Raw genomic sequence first — 19,163 nt, 5'->3', positions numbered from 1 at the left:
ACGGACAGACAATGGCCCATTTATGCTCCATTACTGTAGTGGACAGTGCTGAGTTCAGAGTTCACTTGACGTTAGTTTCAGACACCGGTTAGTGGAGGAAATGCACCACTACATAGTTGTTTGCAACCACCAAAAAACACCAGAATAACAAAAAGAATAAGAAGAAGCAGTTTCAGCAAACATGGCGACGGTGGAGGAGATCATGATAATGAACGCTCTTAAAAGAAATGGTGGCTGGTCGCATGCATGCGCCAACCATTTTACTTCCACATTGAATCTCTTTGTGGCAGTTCCTTGACTGACCGATAGAGGCTGGCTCCAAAAGTGAATCAAGCTCCATTGACTTCCATGTTGGAATGTCCAACTTTAGAGCAGAAATACACATACATGTATTTACAGTCTGGTTTGATTTCAGGCCCATGACAAATCTGAGGGGGGGTTGTACCACGGAGGGAGAGTTAATATAAACCATTACATTTGTTTCAAATATGATTGATTGACAGTTGGCTCAGCCAATGGCTAGCTGTTATCACTTTCTCATCCGTAAACTACATGCTATTGTTCTCAGTGGAGCAACCAGCTGCTTTTATTAACCCAGAGTCGACTTAATGCAATGGGCATTTTTGATTTCACCATTGATTTAACATATTAAATGGTTTATTTCGCTGTTAATGTCTGGCAGCAGCTCTGCAAATATTTCAGCGGGGTTTGGCTGAAGGAGCAAGGAGCAAAGCTAACTTTCATTTACATGCAGTGGACGTGTTCCCGTCGGCTTGCTGAGCAACATGCTCTGCATACGAGGAAAAACATGGTTGCATTTAAAGGGGACCTATTATGAAAAACATGTTTTTTCTTGCTTTAACATATATAAAGTGGTCTCCCCTCAGCCTGCCAACTCAGAGAAGGAGGAAAGCAACCAAATTCTGCAGTGTCTGTACAGCCGCCCAGATGAGCCGTCCAGTGTGATGTGGATCTACGAGCTGTTCAGATTCGGCGCATTTTCGTTACGTACACAAAACGCAAACCACGCCCACAACTATAAAAGCGTGTAACTGCATGCGAGCGTCCGACTATCGTAGCACTGCGTGACATCGGACGCTCTCTGTCAATCTCCCTCCAGCAGCTGCCACTTTATTGAGGTTTTTGTAGTGAAATGAGGAGGAATCATAGAGATAACTTCTCATTTCAACTAACTGGATCAGCCGTTCCTCATCCGTGACTGTTTCCTACAGCGCTTTCAACCGGCTTTCAACGCAAGCGACAGGAAGGAAATAGAAGCAGGGCGCCCGACAAATGTTCAGCTCGCTGCGTCGCTGCGTCCAGTTAGGACAGTCCAATAGAAAATAAAACAATGGAATTGATTTTGTCGTTGACGCTCGCTCGCATCACATGCAGTTATGACACGGTAACTCCGCCATCCGGAGCTTCAGTAATTTTTTCGTAGCGGTGTATCGCGTCATTCAGGCAGCCAATCGGCACGGAGCCTCATTATCATAGCCCCGCCCACTCAGAATCCCACATAGAGAAGGAGGTTAGAGAATGGGATGATAAAGACATTGTTTAGTGGCTGAATTTCTAATTTATTTAGCAAAAACAATCAAAAGCTTGTTTTTAAGACATTCAAGGCCTGTTTAAAATAGGGATTAGATGCCATAATAGGTCCCCTTTAAGCTATACTGCTCAACACCACCCCCAAGGTTTCCGGTGGTGTTGCTCTGTTTGCTCTGTTTGCTGCATCAAGCGAAGGATACACAAAGGCCTCTGAAAATGGACCAGATTACACATGTAAACGTCACAGGAGAAGAACGAACGGGTCTGTCCATCTGTCTATCCTTTTTCTGTTTCAACCATAAATGGCCCATAAGTCAGAAAGAGGTTGAGTTAAAAACAGTTGAAGGTGAAAAGTTCAATAAATGCATACTTTGTACATAATAGAAACTCTATTACAATATCTATTTGTACGTTAAATTAGATTTAGATGGTGATTTCATGGTTCATTGAGCAGGTAAGTGGCACACTAGCTATGTCTCCCCGCCACCCCCTGCTGTTGCCTTCACAAGGTTTTACAACCTTGAAAATATACGCAATCTCAGCTTATCAGTGTTGAATCAATAACAACACAATCCATGAAAACCATCTAAATCTCATAATACCATTACTGCCACTTACGCTTGTTGTGACAATGTACCTGATGACTTGTCAAGTCAGCAGCAGATCAGATACTCTCAACACAACCCATTCTCTGTCCCACTTTGTGACATACATCACTAACATCACTAACATTTGTCATGAACGAGTCTACACTTCACACGCTGAAGCTTGCGAGGGAGTCCTTACTATTTTTAAAACCCTGAATATGCCAGGAGCATCATTTTCAACATAAAATTGTTTTGTTTGTTGTTGTCTCTATGGTACCCTTGAAAATGTAGGAAACCTTTCCACATTACAAATATGCATTACGTAAAGCAGCACAACGTAACTTTCAGCTTTTCTGAGTTTGGCGGCATCTTTTGGACAAAAGCGGTAGTGCTTTACCAGAAAGAACACTACGTTTCCCATGAGCACCAGCGCGTTCTGCCGGAAAACTCCTGTCCCGTCGCGTGCATTTGTTTTGAGCTTTTCTGTTTCACCAAGTGAACAGACGGAACGCAATAAAAAAGATGTTAAACTGCTGGAAAGGAACTGGAATTTACCGGGATACCTTAAACAAGGCAGCCACGGAGCGGTATATGGAGAAAATAATGATTATAAACGGTTTGGATCCATATGAAATCCCTACTAAATAATGGAGCTCCTTGTCGGAGCGCCACTCTTTAGAAGGATTTACTGCCGCAGTTCTGCATAACTATCGTCTCCGGCTACCTTGTTTAGGAGTGTTTGGGAGCTGCCTTGGTAAATGTTTGACTCGCCATGTGTTTCAATAAATTAGTATAATAGTACAACATACAGTACATGTTTTGTATTACTCTTACTTTTCTTTTCTTTTTTTTTGACTGCTTTGAAGAGGCTCCGAGGCGTGAGCAATATTTTTGTTTCCTCGTGAGATTATTTTTTTCCTCTGCAGCTACAAATCACATTTAATAGTTAATATTTTTTCCTCAACAAAATTAATCGCACCCCAGAAAGCTGGCCAGCAACTGCGTTTAGCTGGAGAAGTGGGGAATAAAACCCGTGTTTTGATCCAACCCGGTCTGTGTGCGTGTTAGTTTGTTTACTGAGGAACGTTATGTTTGGTCGGACTCGTTACAGCCGCGATCCAACCGAGCCGACGACTCTTTCACTCTTTTACTCTGTTATATCAGATACTTGGCCTCCGTGGTTCTGACTCCACACAGGAAAGCGGTGAAAAGTTAAACCATTAGGATCTTTTCCCCACGTCTGTTGTGTGGAGCTGCTGCAGCCACAACACAGCAACAGGTTACCAGCTTCTGCTGAGCTCTGCGCTCCACGCCCCGCCCATTTTCGTCTTGACTACGAATCAGGAAGGAGGGGGAAGTGACGTATGCCGTAAAGCAGTCAAAGCCGTAAAAAATTGTATTTTTTTAGTGTGGCAGGGTTCCTACCATGCTCCTCAAAGTTACATAGTGCCAGTGAAGGCGATACAGACCCCTCAGACCATGACAGAGGTTCATTAAACCTGTTGGAAGTTGATGTACCATCACAATGACTCTGGAAATATTATATTAAGGTGGAAAAGTTACATAGTGCCGCTTTAAAGCTAAAGCTTATAGTCTTGTTGTATTTGTACAGTGTCTAAATCGTACAGACTTCCTGTAAGGCCTATTTCTAATCAACTATTTTAAATGCCTACATTTATCCCACTTTCTTTTTCCCCCCAATAAAAGTACATAAGCAGCCATTAAATGTGAAAAATGTAATAGGAAATAAATACAAAGTAAATAAATAAATAAAATAAATAATAATAATTAAAAAAATAAATACAAAGATGTTGGTCTTAAAGTCCTCTGACCTCTGTGTGAGGATATGGTCTCTTGTAACGAATAAACACTGGAATGAACTTTTAAAAAATTTGTTGGATTGGCAAAATATAGTTGTAGATCGGATTCATGCAGTTCAGAGATGTGGGGACACATTGCTTTGGACCCTCTCCTCAGTAAGGTGTATGGATGCTTTGGTTTATTCATAGTGTTTTTCAGGCCGTATTCTCCATCCATCCATTATCTATACCCGCTTTATCCCTTGCGGGGTCACGGGGGTCTGCTGGAGCCTATCCCAGCTCATTTCAGGTGAGAGGCAGGGGCCGTATTCTCTTCAAACTTTAACAACTACCATCATGATGCTGTAAACATAAGACCTGTATCTAGTTCATATTTCTTTATTGTAGAGATTTTTCCAATACATTTATTTCTTCTCTTAGGATTACAATTAGTTCTGCCCTAACTTGTGTTTTCAACCTTTATGTGTTCTTGCCCTCAAACGCAAATTCAGTCCTTTTATGGAAATAAAAAAACAAAATACAGTGATAATATGAGAAATGAATTGGATACTTGGTTGCCAGATTATTAATCAATCAATCATATAATCAGTCAACTGCCTAATAGATAATCTGTATTGTTCATAGAAACACCTACTGTATGTTGGCCGACATCAAGATAACATGTACACAAAATAAAAACAAGTCAATGTTCAGAATAACATGATCAAGCAAAAGTCAGTATTTAGTTTGGCGTCCCTCAGAACCAAACACAGATTTAACTCTTAAGGAGACAGGTCCATACAGATGTTTGCAATGATTTTAATTACGATCCCATTCTGTTTATGTTTAAGAGAGCCAGGTCCCTATATCTCCCATTTGTATCATAAAGAAACTAGAAGATAAATATGTCTTTCATTAGGAATTTGATAAAACAACAAGACAAGGGGTGCCTAAGCCTCTTTTATGGTTCTGTATTCCCATTAAAAAATAGAAGCTCAGTATGAGATTATATAAAAGTAATTTGCTTACTTTTACACACAGATCTTTTGAGTAAAACGGTCTGAAGAGTACAACTAACTGGCTACAGATGTTTCACAAATGTTGTGCTTCAGCTTATAAGATATTGAAAAGTGATTTGTGAGGAACCCCATGCATACCGCGACACACATAATCTTAAAGATTTGCAGCCACTGTCAAATAACATTGGAAATGCCAGGTTACAGTATGTAACCTACAAAATAAAAAGCAAAAATCTGCTTTCCTGCCACCAACAGGTAGCCTTATTGTTGCTTCAACAGAGAATGCGCTATTTTATAACGCTACATTTAACAATTGTTGCTTCTCGAATACCTGTGACTGTCATTCTACCTCCAATGTTTATTTTAGAGAGCTTATTTCACTCCAGAGTTCCTCACAACGGGAGAACTGGTGAAGAAAAGGTGGAGGAAAACATGGCCTGTCCTGAAATATTTATGGTTGTCTAGTGCTGTGATTGTATGGGTTTTGACAGTGGTGGCACATTAACGTGACCCTTCCCCAAACAAAAGATCTGTCGTGACTACGAGAGGTTACACTAAGTGCAGGGTCGTACCATATATCCATTATCAAAGCTCTGCTTTTTTATTCATTATGTGTCTGACAAATGTGATATTTCAGTTTGGTTTAACATGGTAGTCATAATCTAGCTATGTTTCATCCTTTTTTAATAATTAACTCCTTGATGTCGTTCTGAGCAGCACGAGCTTTCCCCCAGCTCTCTCTCTCTCTCTCTCTCTCTCTCTCTCTCTCTCTCTCTCTCTCTCTCTCACTTCATTCACAATGAGAGAATGATGGCTATCTCTGTGCAACCTCTCTGTAGTGATGACCTCTTAATTTACAGCAGGAAAATCTGATCTATTTATACACTGAGAGTGTATTAAATGTGCACACAATAAAAACAAGCATGTAATTAACACACAGATTGACTTAACTTTATTTCCAGGTATTTTTAATTGCGAGTCCATGCTGGAACACAGTGTTTAGACACAGGCAAATATACAACTGAGGTTGCTTGTTTTGCAAAGAGTCAAGCAGAGCAAACATCCATCTTTCATTTAAGAAGACGTTGTTACTCGATCCAAATGTTTGTGACTGAGATCTTGTTGGTTCAGCGTTTCCTTGTTACAGAGACAAAAAGAACATTTCAAGCACTGAGCTCACTTCCCTGATGATTTGTTTATGGATACAGGCTCACTGGATGTGTCATTATCATGGCATATGACCATTGTCTCATCCAGTTGAACTGCTCATTATAAAGCCCATAACACTATGAAACCAAGTGAAGAACTCCCAGCACCATCAAGTATTGTCATATTCCATCACTGAATTTTATCACCTTAGGAAGGAGAGTAGACAGGAATTATCAACATTTGCCTTGCTTCCTTGCTTGCTTCCAATGTCTTTTTTTGGTCCCATGTTTCGAAGTCCATATTTATGACAGTTCATACTGAATTGTATTATTACAAATACCTGATGTTTCGGAAGAAACAATCGCAATGATGCAGCTTTTTGTGTAGGTTGTGTTGTGTCTCCTTCTAAACCAGCAGGAATGTAGATAATTTAGTATCCAGCTCTAAGCAGCTTTCATTGTTCACCCTCATGTCTTTCACATAATATATGTGGGTATTTAAAGGATAACATGAGTAAATCCCTGCTGTCATTCTGACAGATCCACATAAAGGACATTGGAGTCCTGCTTTTTCATTTGTGTGCATAAAGTTACATATATTTAGTTTATAGCCTTAAACTTCTTGGTTCTTGTAGCAAGTAGAATATGCCCCAATAGAAAACATTAACCAGAGAGCCCTTATTTATTTTAAGCCTTTTTTTTACTGTTACTGTTACATCATTTTTTATTGAGGTGCAAAGCAGATGATGACTATTGAAATCTTCCATCTTTTCATCTAATCAAAAAAAGAAGGGAAAATGCCAATGGGATTTTTCAAATGTTTTCATTTCAGTCGGTCAGTTCTTGTACCTCAAACTCTTTCTAACAATTGATTTTTGTTTTCTAGGATCTGATCTAATCAGTCCCCACGTTTGAGGTATGCCTAGAGAAATTCAGGGTGATGAAAATAACTTAACCCCCCCTTCACAGAACTGAAACCTTCAGGTGGATGCTGGGAAAGAGGTGGGATTTCAAGAGCAACAGAGAGCTTGGTGGGTGAGAGACATCAGAAGGCAAATGAGAGGTGAGAACATCTCACTCCTTGAATAGTCCTATGAACGACATGGAGTAATTGGAATAAACCATGCAAAGGGGGCAAAAACAAGCTAATTTTTGCTTGAGATGGCTGTCTGAACTAGCTCACTGGACTCGCCTTATTGTATACATCCATCCATCCACCGATCGTCCGCCCCTTATCCGTTCCCGGGTCGCGGGGTCAGCATTCTCAACAGAGATGCCCAGACTTCCTTCACCCCAGACACTTCCTCCAGCTCCTCCGAGGGGAGTCCGAGGCGTTCCCAGGCCAGCCGAGAGACATAGTCTCTCCAGCGTGTCCTGGGTCTTCCCCGGGGTCTCCTCCCGGTGGGACATGCCTGGAACACCTCCCTAGGGAGGAGGGACATGCCTGGAACACCTCCCTAGGGAGGCGTCCAGGAGGCATCCGGTACAGATGCCCAAGCCACCTCAGCTGACTCCTCTCAATGTGAAGGAGCAGCGGCTCGACTCCGAGCTCCTCCCGGGTGACCGAACTCCTCACCCTATCTCTAAGGGAGCGTCCAGCCACCCTGCGGAGGAAACTCATCTCGGCCGCTTGTATCCGCGATCTTGTCCTTTCGGTCACTACCCAAAGTTCGTGACCATAGGTGAGGGTAGGGGCGTAGATTGACCGGTAAATCGAGAGCTTCGCCTTTCGACTCAGCTCCTTCTTCACCACGACGGTCCGGTACATCGACCGCATAACTGCGGACGCTGCACCGATCCGTCTGTCAATCTCACGCTCCATCGTTCCCTCACTCGTGAACAAGCCTCAGGTGGAGGAGTTCAAGTATCTCGGGGTCTTGTATACAATGAAATCGAAATGTCTAATACATTTTGGGGGAATTCAACCTGGAATTATTAACACCACACAAATTTGACAATCACCGGCCTGATGTTTCAATTTGCTGAAGACTGTTCTTTCTTTCCTGCAGTCATTTTCAGATTATGTGCTCAATTGCAATTTCAATTAACATTTTCAGCTATCACTCATACAAAACAGGTATCCTGCCTCAGTCATTTAAATGAATCACTAAACATATTTAATATTGATGACTTGTCATCATCATAAGCTTGGTAGTTAGAATTACAACTAAGCCCGTGTCTGATCACTGATCTGCGTATAGATTATGCATCCTTGTTCACAGCTTGTGATTATTTTGATGTGAGAAAAGTGGTCCCATTGGAGACTGAAGTATATATATTTTGTATTGATATTTATGATTAAAAAATGTATCAGAACTGATTTAACTCTGGCATCAAGGCATACTTTCTTACTCATACTAACACACACACACGTCCACCTAAGTGGATCCTCTGCTGCCCTTTCACTTTCCCTGTGCTGTTGAAAGATTATAAAATCCATATACCATCCAAGGTTGTATTTGTGTGTTATTTCATTCCTGTTATATAAGCTTCCTTGACTTTGCCATGGCAGCTCTTTGCTATCTCTCTTCTTTAAAACTCATGATGCTCAGGTCTACTGCTCGGCTGCTCTGACATACAAGTGGGATGAAAGGAAAAGTATATGAACAAAAAGAATGATTCGTTATTTATTTACTGATGGCACACAGACTTGACAGGAGATGAAACAGTGAACGTTCTTTTGTTTAGCATGGTTCAAAGTTTCTGTGCAAAGCAGCTGTAAACAGAAAAATAGAGCTGGGATTTGGAAAAAACTTTTTAAGAGCTTTGGAATGGCAGAAATATATAAGTAACAAGTAACTGGAGCATGTATATTGTTGGTATATATCATTTGGCATTTGGCATTTAACACTTTCCATACACTGCCCATTTCTTTTTGGCAGTGTATGGAAGAGATATTTATTCAAGAGTTTTATTTCCCCCCACTTCGCAATACTGTTTTTAAATTTCTTTTTACATCTGAGGACCATATATACTTTCCAGTGTCCTGTAAAGTAGTAAAGTAAAACTATTGATCCTGGATTGTCACTCTAAATGTAGGTTCATCTTACGAAACTGCTGCAGTGTCCTTCAACGAAATGTATTGACTTAAAAATATACTATTAATCTCAAAAAAGCACAAGAGCCCACAAAGTAAAATTTAATTTAAAAGCACAAGAAAAAGGGCACTAAAATGCCACTTTATGTATTAATAGCACTTGAGACCACATGTTGGCAGCATGTCAAAAGAAAGTTTATGAGTAAGTCTCTGGTGTAAGGTGCAATGAAGTCTAGCTCTAGTGGAACAAATCAGTGTTACAAGAAATGCCAGATTATCCCCGCTCATTAGCACATTACCAGCATTATCAGTGGCTCTATATGGCCCTGTGTGCTCCGAAGTGCTATTGCAACATACAGTGGCTTTAAGTGTAAATTTAATATGGAAATAATTCCGGAAAATGCCTCTATGTTCAGTTTGGGCGTCCCTAGTATTGGTCAGAGGACTGGTTACTGATTGGACGTATAACTGTTAAGGAAATGTTATTTCAATGTTAAATGCTTTGTCTTTTTTCTTTTTTACTCTTTTCTTCCTGTCCTGTTGTTCATTAAGGTATCATTCATGCATAAATGTTGCATTAACTTTGGTTTTCAAGAAAACAGACGCACACATTCACACATGTGCACACATGCAATGAATCCATTTTTGAAAAGATAGATTCAGGTACTGATTTTGGGCGGAAGATAAGTGTGGGGCAGCGGCTGGGATGAAGGAAACAAAAACAGAGTTCTCACGCTCTTAACGCAGAGATGAACGCCCATATGACTAGAACATGCACCCTCAGGTGTGTACACAAGACTTTCTCTCTGTATTCCACAGCGTCATGTAATTTGTTCTTTCATCTCAGGAACTTGCAGATATTGCATACTCGCAGGCAGCTCTTTTGATTGCAATTTGCAAGAAAACCAAACCTATTGCATTCATTTCTTATATACACCTGTGGAATACAAGTGAGAGCAATACAAAATCAGAATTCAAGTGGGGGAGGAGAACTCATGATTATTCCATCGTTTGAGAGCCGAGGTCCACCTGATTAACATTACTGTCAGAGAAGTGTCCTTTGTTGTCACCACAATCAGCCTGTGCAAAGACTTTCAATAGTTTGTTTGTCTGGTTTTTTGTTTTTGTTTTTGAAGGTACAAAGTGACAGGCAACATGAGGTGATAAGGAAGATTAATAATGAGTATCATAGTGCTGGAACACAGAATTTTGGCTGTGCAAATTGAGATAAGAAAAATAACAGGACAATACGTTAGCAAACTATGAATGTCAGACAAGAGCTGGTCATATTATAAAGTAATAAAAATGGAGCTCTTGGAATAATAATTACAGTCCTATATGTCAAGATCAAGCCTTTTTGGGACTTCTGAATGACCAAAAATTCCTGTCAAAGTTAAAGAGTTGGGTTAAGTTATTAAAGTTAATAGTTAATAAACATTTCTTGATGAATACATTTTGATTAAATTATATTTAATAATTTCTTATTTGCATAACTCTCCCACAAGAGGGCTGGGGTCATTTGAATTAGCATAGCTGTCCAGAGGCTTGTATGAAGGCTGTCAGGCTGCACTGGCTTTAGATTTATTATGATAGTAAAGAGTTGGAAATATGCACATGAGCCTTCAAGCTTGTGGAAGTCATTATTTCCAATATTAATTATTCATGGCTTAAAGCTTAAAAGTGGCTTTGGCTTCTAGCAATTTCATGAAAAGGTCCAGTGGGCTTTTAACTCCTTTTGCACATGTGACACATGCAGCGAGAGAATTGCCCACTCACAGTGCTTGCCTGTGCTCAGAACTCAATTGCATTTTAAAGTAGTTGGGACCACTGGGTGAACCACATTTGTCTAAAAAAGAAATCGAGTGATTACACATTAATTTAAAATACAAACTTCTGGAGCAACAGAGTGGAGGCTAATGGAGATCTAATGAGACCAAATTATTCTTCTGTTGTGTTAATTTAGGCTCAAAGAGACGATGCAAATGCAGGCGTGGAAACAGTATTTTCAAGTTTATTGTTCTGAATAGTGAATCAGACTTCCAGGAACTGTTTTGAAAATAGTTTCCATTAAAGAGGTTCATACAAAACTCAAATTAAAACCTAATGAAAATGGATGGAGGTGGATCTAGTTTTTACTGCAATTAATGTAACATCTTGATTTCTGCTGCACATTTAAGTTTGACAGGTTGCAATAGTCAAAAGCTGTTAATAAATAACATAAAAAGAGGGGAACAAAACTGGACAAGCCCATCTCCCACTCCCCTGCTTCCCACGTTGCTTAAAACCTGTTTCTTTTCTCTCTTTCTTCTTTTTCAAGAAATTTGAGTAGTGAGGCACATCACTGGGAAACTCAGAATCACTCCTCTGGGTTTCAGCAACAATAGTGTGACAATCATTGTGTTTGCATTCATAGATCAAAGTTTCCATGGAATAAGTTTACCAAGAAGTGATCTGTGTCAATAGAGCTGTAGCTCAGGTGTGCGCCTGCAGGTGTAATATGACCTTAACTCGGGTTTAACCACACAGATACCAGTTCTCAGATTGCAACCACGAAAGTTAGTCCGCAGTAAATTGACTCCACCTTGAATTTGGGGGATTTTATGTGGTAAGGCCTCAGGGGCATCAATTGGGTATGGCAAGGTATGGCAGCCGCCACACCTTGGCTTCAAGGGAAAATGTAAATGTTTGTTTTTTAAATACATTTATGGAATTACTCTGTGTCTATTTGTATTGATTATTCTATTACTTAATACATATAGAATAACTACAAATGCAAATCAGAACAACATGATCGATTTCACTAGTTATTATACACTGCAAAAACTCACAATCTTAACAAGAACATTTGTCTTATTTCTAGTTAAAATGTCTAATTTTTAGTCAAAAAAAAAATCTCATTACATTTAAGACAAGACTCAAAAACAACCATTTTCACCTGTTTCAAGTAGATTTTCACTTAAAATAAGTGGAAAAATCTGCCAGTGGAACAAGATTTTTTTGCTTGTAATGAGAAGATAAATCTTGTCCCACTGGCAGATTTTTCTACTTATTTCAAGTGAAAATTTACTTGAAACAGGTGAAAATGGTCAAATAACAAGTTATTTTTCTGGTGATGACTCTTGTTTTAAGTGTAGTGAGATTTTTTGACTAAAAATTAGACATTTTAACTAGAAATAAGACAAATATTCCTGGTAAGATTTTGAGTTTTTGCAGTGAGTGAGACTGGATTTGAAAAAGTTCACATTTTCTTGACCACACAGATAAGCTCCATAGCAGACTTGTGTGATGAGTATTTGCTGGACGTGTTGATTGATACTCTAGTTAAGTTCTGTGACTTGTAACCTTGCCATACCTTAGCTTCCACTGAATTGACGCCACTGATTTTATGTGGTAAGGCCTGTTTGATAATTAACCCCAATTAGTCACTAATCAATTCCATTCCAGTTGCCGTGTAATTCTGCTTCAGGTTTTGGCACTAACAGGCTCTTTCGGGATCTCTCGTGGATGACAGCAGTGCCGGAGATGCTGTAGCTCATTCAGCCGCTAGAAGACAAACGCCGAAGTGCTCCCACTTCACCGAAACTGCCGAGTGAAGCTCGGAGAACACGAGCTTGTGGGATTTTTTTTTTTATATATACACCAATGAATGGGACTTTGCAGTGCGCGGGATCCAGCGCTTGTTCTTGCATGGAAGTGAAGGCGCCGGAGCAAATAATGAAAATGCGTACACTTCTCTTACATTGAAGACTGCAGGGGAGGAAAAAGACTGCAAAAATGACAGAGCAGCAGTCGTGCGGAGCGGCGAAATAGATCAAGTATTTGCTGGCACCGGAGGGCTGGTATCACAACTGGACGGACAAGGAGGGGAGCAAATGTAAAAAAAAAAAATCTCCTACGCCGCAGCAGCAGCAGGGCTTGTGCCAGCTGTGAAGCTGGACGGGGGTATTATTGTTTGTTCCTTTCCATCACTGAGTGCTTTCCTTTCAGCCTTTTCCAGATCACTTGGAGATCTGGGACGGCTGTCTTTGAGGGAGTATTTGCTGCAGAGACCAACACCGGGGAATGTCATGTGTCGTTGCGCGACATAGAGGCTCTTTGTGGACCGCTGCTGCGCACCGGGGGACAGGTGCCGCCGCCTGGCATATTCACACCAAACAGGGGTTTTTGGGACACACAACCCCCCTGCCCTGAGACAGTTGTCTTATGGATGTCAGACCGGCGTGGGGGCTCAGTTTTTGCCAGAGACAGGTGCGACAGGGAGGAGTAGTTTGCGAAGCCCTGCGCAGGATCTGGTAACGCACCAGCGAGCCCGCTCCACTGAAACATCCCCGGGCTCTCTGCGGCTCCGCCGGGACGCATTGTTGACTCAAAGCATTGTTCTCCCGACGGCACCTTGGTCTTGATAAGCAGAGGTGAGTGAGCCGAGGGGTCCGGGGGGTGTGGGGACTGCGCTGGAGGCACTTATCGAAAATGATTAAAGCCTAAAATTATGGTTCCGCGTTAAATCGACGCAGAGCCTACGGCGTAAGGTACCGCGGCGACGCGCACCGTACGGCGCGGTACCCTACGCCGTAGGCTCTGCGTCGGTGTAACGCGGAACCTTGAATCAGCCCTAAGGTGGAATGAGAATGAGACAGCAGTCGAGAGCGGGCTCGTGTCCGGTCTTTGACGTGTCGAGGTTTGACCGTGTCATTTTTTTAATTTCTTACTGCGTAGATTGCAGATACACGAAACAAGCTGCTTCCAGCAATAAACTGGCGCTTCCCCATCCGTATTGATTTGATATTTACTCTTGTCAAATTTACATCATGATTTAAACTGGCTTTGGAGTTATTTGATCTGTTACAGTATTAGTTGGATTATGATGTCCCACTGATCCATAGGCAATATATTTATTGAGGAAATTCTACAAATTCTGGGATTGTGGACTTTCTGTAGAAAAGCTGGGTTTTTGGTCTTTACAATTATTTGCTTTACAGCTAGACCCCCCCCATTTTTTCCCCTTTTTTTCTCAAAATCTCCTCAAAATAGTGACTGTTTCAGGACTGTGGGCGCACACTCTGTCTGTCCTGGTCATGAGTGAGTTTGATGTTCATGATGTTTTGTGAATTTCTTCTATGAAGTTATTATATGCAAGGGGTCGTCTGTCCTAACCGCTGGGCCCCCCAGTGTCCACCAGTCCAGCCTTTCACGCTGTGCCATTCCTCTCTTTCTCTCTGCCTCTGCAATGGCTCATATCCTTACAGTCGGCTATTTGCAGCTGCTTCCCTGAAAAGTGTCAGATTTATGCATTTGTTATTTTATTTATTTATTTTTAGCTCACTCCAAGGAGTCCTACACATTTTTTTTTCCTTTGGCCCCCTGTTTCAAATTCAAATTGCCTTTCAACTTGCCTTTTTTGTCCACTGCTGAGGTTTGTGGACTGGAAAGAGTGAGACAGGAGAAGTAGGTAAAGTCCCCAAGGGTTCAAGCATTCTCAAATGAGCCCCAGTGTGTGTGTGAGAGACCAGACGAGTCCAGGCATCCAAAGAAAGTGAGACAGTGCGCTCATCCAGTGGGAGGATAGACACCGCCAAGGGGTTACCAGCACCTCCACTAACCTTCCTGTCACTCTTAACTCTATCAGTCCACCTTGGAGGGCCAAGGAGTCTTTAATTCCTCCTTGTCAGAGGGGTCACATGCTCTGACAGCCGGGGTTCAAAGGTCATCCTGCAGATAACATAAGATGCATAAGATATGTTTTGTGTTGGCTCTGCTGCTCAGGCGATACCAGAAAGTGCACCAACTTTGTTTCAGACCTGTTTTTTTTTTATATATACAGTAACAGAGTGGGATACATAAAGGTGATGAAAGGGAAGATGTTAGGGTGAGACATAAGCCACATGAAAGGAGAGATGATCATACACTTGTCTAATCATCTGTGTTTTGCTGCTTCCTTGACAGAAGGAGGAGAGAACATCTCTTCAGGGGCTGACATCCTCTTGTTGCTTCATCACCTGTAATTACATGACAAGCGTTATCACAGGGTCACTCTCTGATAGTGCTTGTCATATAATTACTGGGGATGATAATGACAAGAGAGGAACCACCCACCTGACACGATCTCTGATCTTCTGACGATACCGTGATTTCTTTTAGGGATGAGGGAAAAAATACTTCTGAAAGTTTAGATTAGAACCAGTTTTTTGCTGCTGCTTCTAGTTAAATCTCAGAAAGGTTTAACAGGAAAAACGTACCCACACAAGGGAGCTGCAGACGGATACTAAATATTAGCCTCTTTTCCTGACATATTTCTAAATTAGTTTTAGGAAAGGGTGATATAGAAGGAATTTATAAGGTCCCAAAAGATTTCTCTGCACCTGGGGAGGAAGGGATAAATGTTTTGTCAGTCAGTGTAAAAATAACCAGACTGCAGGAAACCTCACTTCTTTCAAGAGAAATGGCTCAGTAGGGGGCAAGATTGCACAGAAAATTGTCCAAGACAAACATAAGAAAAGCACTTTAAGAAAGATTGTACCTGATGTTAGGAGCTAATGTTCTGGACACTGAAAGAGATTAGTTCCTAATCCTCAGCAGAATCAAAATCATTATTCAAGTTTAAAGCCTAATATAGGAGCAGGATTTAGTGTCAGTGGAATAGAGAACTCAGATAACGAGGCTAAATGTGTGCCCAGGAAATCAGGCAGGGGGGGTCATACTCCTCCAAGGTCCCAGTGCTGATGTCAGTTTTTTGGCGCCGTTTTCTCTGACCCCAGTGCGTCTCCTTGCAGCTTAACAAACTGCTCACTGGAGCTTGGCTAATCCTTGGCTAGCAGTTCCCAGTGATTTATTATAAAGTTAGCTAATTTAGGGAGATCTGCAACATTTCGCCGTAGACACGTTTTCCCCTCACGGATCCCTGCTGTCTTTACCGAAGTGGCTGCATTTGCCAATTAGTTTGAAGAATTCTTTGTGTGTTTGTGGATCAAAGAGAGAAGAGAGGATGAAGGAGTGAGCTTGTCTCTACCTAACAGACAGAAACATAAGGGACACTGTCTATCACATCGCCTCTGTTTGCCTTTCTGTTTAGTGGGGACTTTGCATGTGCGCACATGTGTGAGTCAGTCTGTCTGTACCCCATACAAGTGTGATTCAACCCTGCCAGTCTTGGTTGAATGGGTGTGCTGTTTGTGACTTGTTTCTGGCGCTAACGGCCACTCGGAGCCCCTCTCTTCAGAGCAAGTGTTGCACCCAGTGTGCTAAAATAACAGGTGTCTTGTCACCGAGACTGAATCCCCCCCTCTACCCACCCACCAGCTCCTTGCTGCGCCCTGCCAGGGTGGGATTACTTCACCTGTGGGCTTGGTGCAGTTCCAACACCGTCATAAAAGTCCTACTGTAGATTAGTCACATGAAGCTTTGTTTGCCAGTTAACTTCCTGGCAGGTTCAGGACCTGAAACCATACCTCATCAATGAATTTATTGATGCTTTTTTCCCCCATTCACACTATTACAAGAATAAAAAAAAATACTTTAATGTCACTTTGCAAAGACAAGCGATATACATGTCAGAAGGGGTGGGACAGCAAATACTTCTTTAAAAACTTGTAGGTAGACTTCACGGATGAGTCTGGTGTGGCTGCCATTAGTACCACGTAGGGATGGGCGGTATGGACTAAAAAATGTATCACGATAATTTCTGGCATTTATCCCGATAACGATAAAAATGACGATAAAAAATACCAATTCAACTCCACCTTTTTAACTATAAATCTATCACCACATTCAGTCTTTGGAGCCCCCAAATCACTTTCTTTCTTTCTTTCTTTCTTTCTTTCTTTCTTTCTTTCTTTCTTTCTTTCTTTCTTTCTTTCTTTCTTTCTTTCTTTCTTTCTTTCTTTCTTTCTTTCTGTCCTTCCTTCCTTCCTTCCTTCCTTCCTTCCTTCCTTCCTTCCTTCCTTCCTTCCTTCCTTCCTTCCTTCCTTCCTTCCTTCCTTCCTTCCTTCCTTCCTTCCTTCCTTCCTTCCTTCCTTCCTTCCTTCACGTATGTTGTGCGTCGATTTAACGCAGAACCATAAATCAGCTTTACACAAAAACGTCACCAACGGGAATTTATCATTTTTACCGTGAGATGACAAATTCTTACCGTGGGGAATTTTTTTGACGGTACATCGTGAACGGTAAAATATCACCCATTCCTAGTACCACGTTTATTGTTTTTCACGTTTCTTCCTCTCCATGGTGGATTTTGTTGTGGTTGTGCATTTTCTTGTTTAACATAAATTTGAACAAGCGAAAATTTGGTGCACGAATTGTGTCATGTACCACGGTTGATGCTCTGTTGGCTTGTTGGACTTGATGCAAGCATGTCTCTGAAGTCTCTGTGGTGGTTGAGTTACCGTAATCCTTGATACAGAAAGACTTAGCGCTACTCTAAAGGACATCAGTGTGAAACCATTAATCAGTCGTTAGTAGCATCATCTTTGCAAGCAAACCCGCCACCACTTAGATCGTCAAATCAAGGATTGACAGATGGGCATCAAACAATGTTTAGCTGCAAAGTCTCAAGGCCCACATTAAACCTGGCACTTCAGCCTCCTTTTCTTTCTTTTTTTGTCTTTCTTTCTTTTCAGAATTTCCCCCCAGCTTGTTTTCCTTCACACATTCAGCCTCCATACCACTTCTACCCTCATTACCTCACGTCAACCGTTTCCCCCCTCCTTTCTCTTTCCTGTCCTCTGGACCTTGATGTCAAGGCCTCTCAGGCAGTGTGGTCTCTGTCTGCAGGCTGTCAGGACAGGGACACTGCCCACCGGGGACTCTGAATGGGACAAATTGACCGTAACAATGTTCCCACTTAGCATGTGGAGCCGGGAGAAAGAGAAGGTGAAAAGGAGGGACTGATGATTGAGGGGAAGGCCTGCCTCGCTACGGGGCTGAAGGAAAGAATGACGGGGAAAGCAGGACGGCCCTTTGAAATGTGTGAATGGGAGGCTTGCATTTAAGTGCATCGCTCATATTTTAAAGTCCTGTGGGCACAGATATGCACCGACAAATAATGTATGCCTTGGCTTGTTGCTATTAGCCCAAGGCTACTGGTTGGGTTCCCATGGAAACAGGATAAACACATGAACGTGTGACCCGGCACGGCCTCACAGACACACAAAATACACCTAATTCTTGATACCCAGATGCCTTGCTTGGGGGGGTTTGTGAAGCCGAGCGGTTTGATGTGTGCTATACGCCACCACAAAGGGTCAAGGATCATCCAGCCCCCTATTAAAATGCAATAAGGGATCTAGCCCAGCGGGACCACGTCGGCCATTTAATCACACACCGCTGCTCCCTCATCATCTGGAGTCTGCTTTTTATCTTTTAAATACTTGTTTTCCCAACCTTGTCCCTCTTTCACTCTTATCCCTCCGTCTTCACGGCTCTTCTACATCCACTACCAAGCCAAGCACAGAGAGTAGACGAGAGTTCAAAGCAGAAAGCTTGATGCAGTCAGTAATAAGCACTCTTTCATTTTTTTTTCTTTGAAAAGTCCGTTTCATAAAGTTGCTCTCATCAGCGGCCACGGGCGAGTCTGTCCTCCCAGCTTCTTAAGTCTAGAATTCCAAAACTTTTGTCCGCACACTATGAGAGTGACACAATGTCTCTGAGAAGTTAGCGTGGTATCATGTTGTGGAAGCCCGAGGTTGTGTGGTATGACAGGAACAAAGAACGCGGCCGCTATCACCATAGGCCAAGTGGCTTCTGAATAAAGATGATTCTGGTCGGGAAAACTGGCGTTCCACGTGGGCTTATTGTTCCTCCACCAGCAGAGTGTGCTTCTCCGTGTGTGTGCATATAAAACTCTGACTCTCCTACATCTGAATAAGTTGCTATCAAGGGACTCTTCCTTTCTCTGCAGCAGTGGGAAGGACACATTTCCATGTGTATAAACTGTTGGCAGCGTACCACGAGTGATATAGGACAGGATGAAGAGACCGGCACCGACGTTTACTTCCTGGAAATGAATGAACAATTCGTGTGTGAACTGA

At 41.9% G+C, this 19,163-nt stretch overlaps 1 protein-coding gene across 1 annotated transcript in view; it reads left to right on the top strand.

Annotated features, from left to right (window-relative positions):
- Positions 1-12,691: 12,691 nt before the first annotated feature.
- The window catches only part of sema6bb (sema domain, transmembrane domain (TM), and cytoplasmic domain, (semaphorin) 6Bb), a 182,144-nt gene continuing 175,672 nt past the window's right edge, over positions 12,692-19,163 (top strand). The window contains exon 1 of the mRNA XM_061737645.1: positions 12,692-13,553. The gene's annotated coding sequence lies outside the window, so the exon portion shown is untranslated. The remainder of the gene's footprint in view (positions 13,554-19,163) is intronic.

Source organism: Cololabis saira, chromosome 13 (assembly GCF_033807715.1).
Source record: "Cololabis saira isolate AMF1-May2022 chromosome 13, fColSai1.1, whole genome shotgun sequence".
NCBI lineage: Eukaryota > Metazoa > Chordata > Actinopteri > Beloniformes > Belonidae > Cololabis > Cololabis saira.
This window is presented reverse-complemented; position numbering and strand designations above follow the sequence as displayed.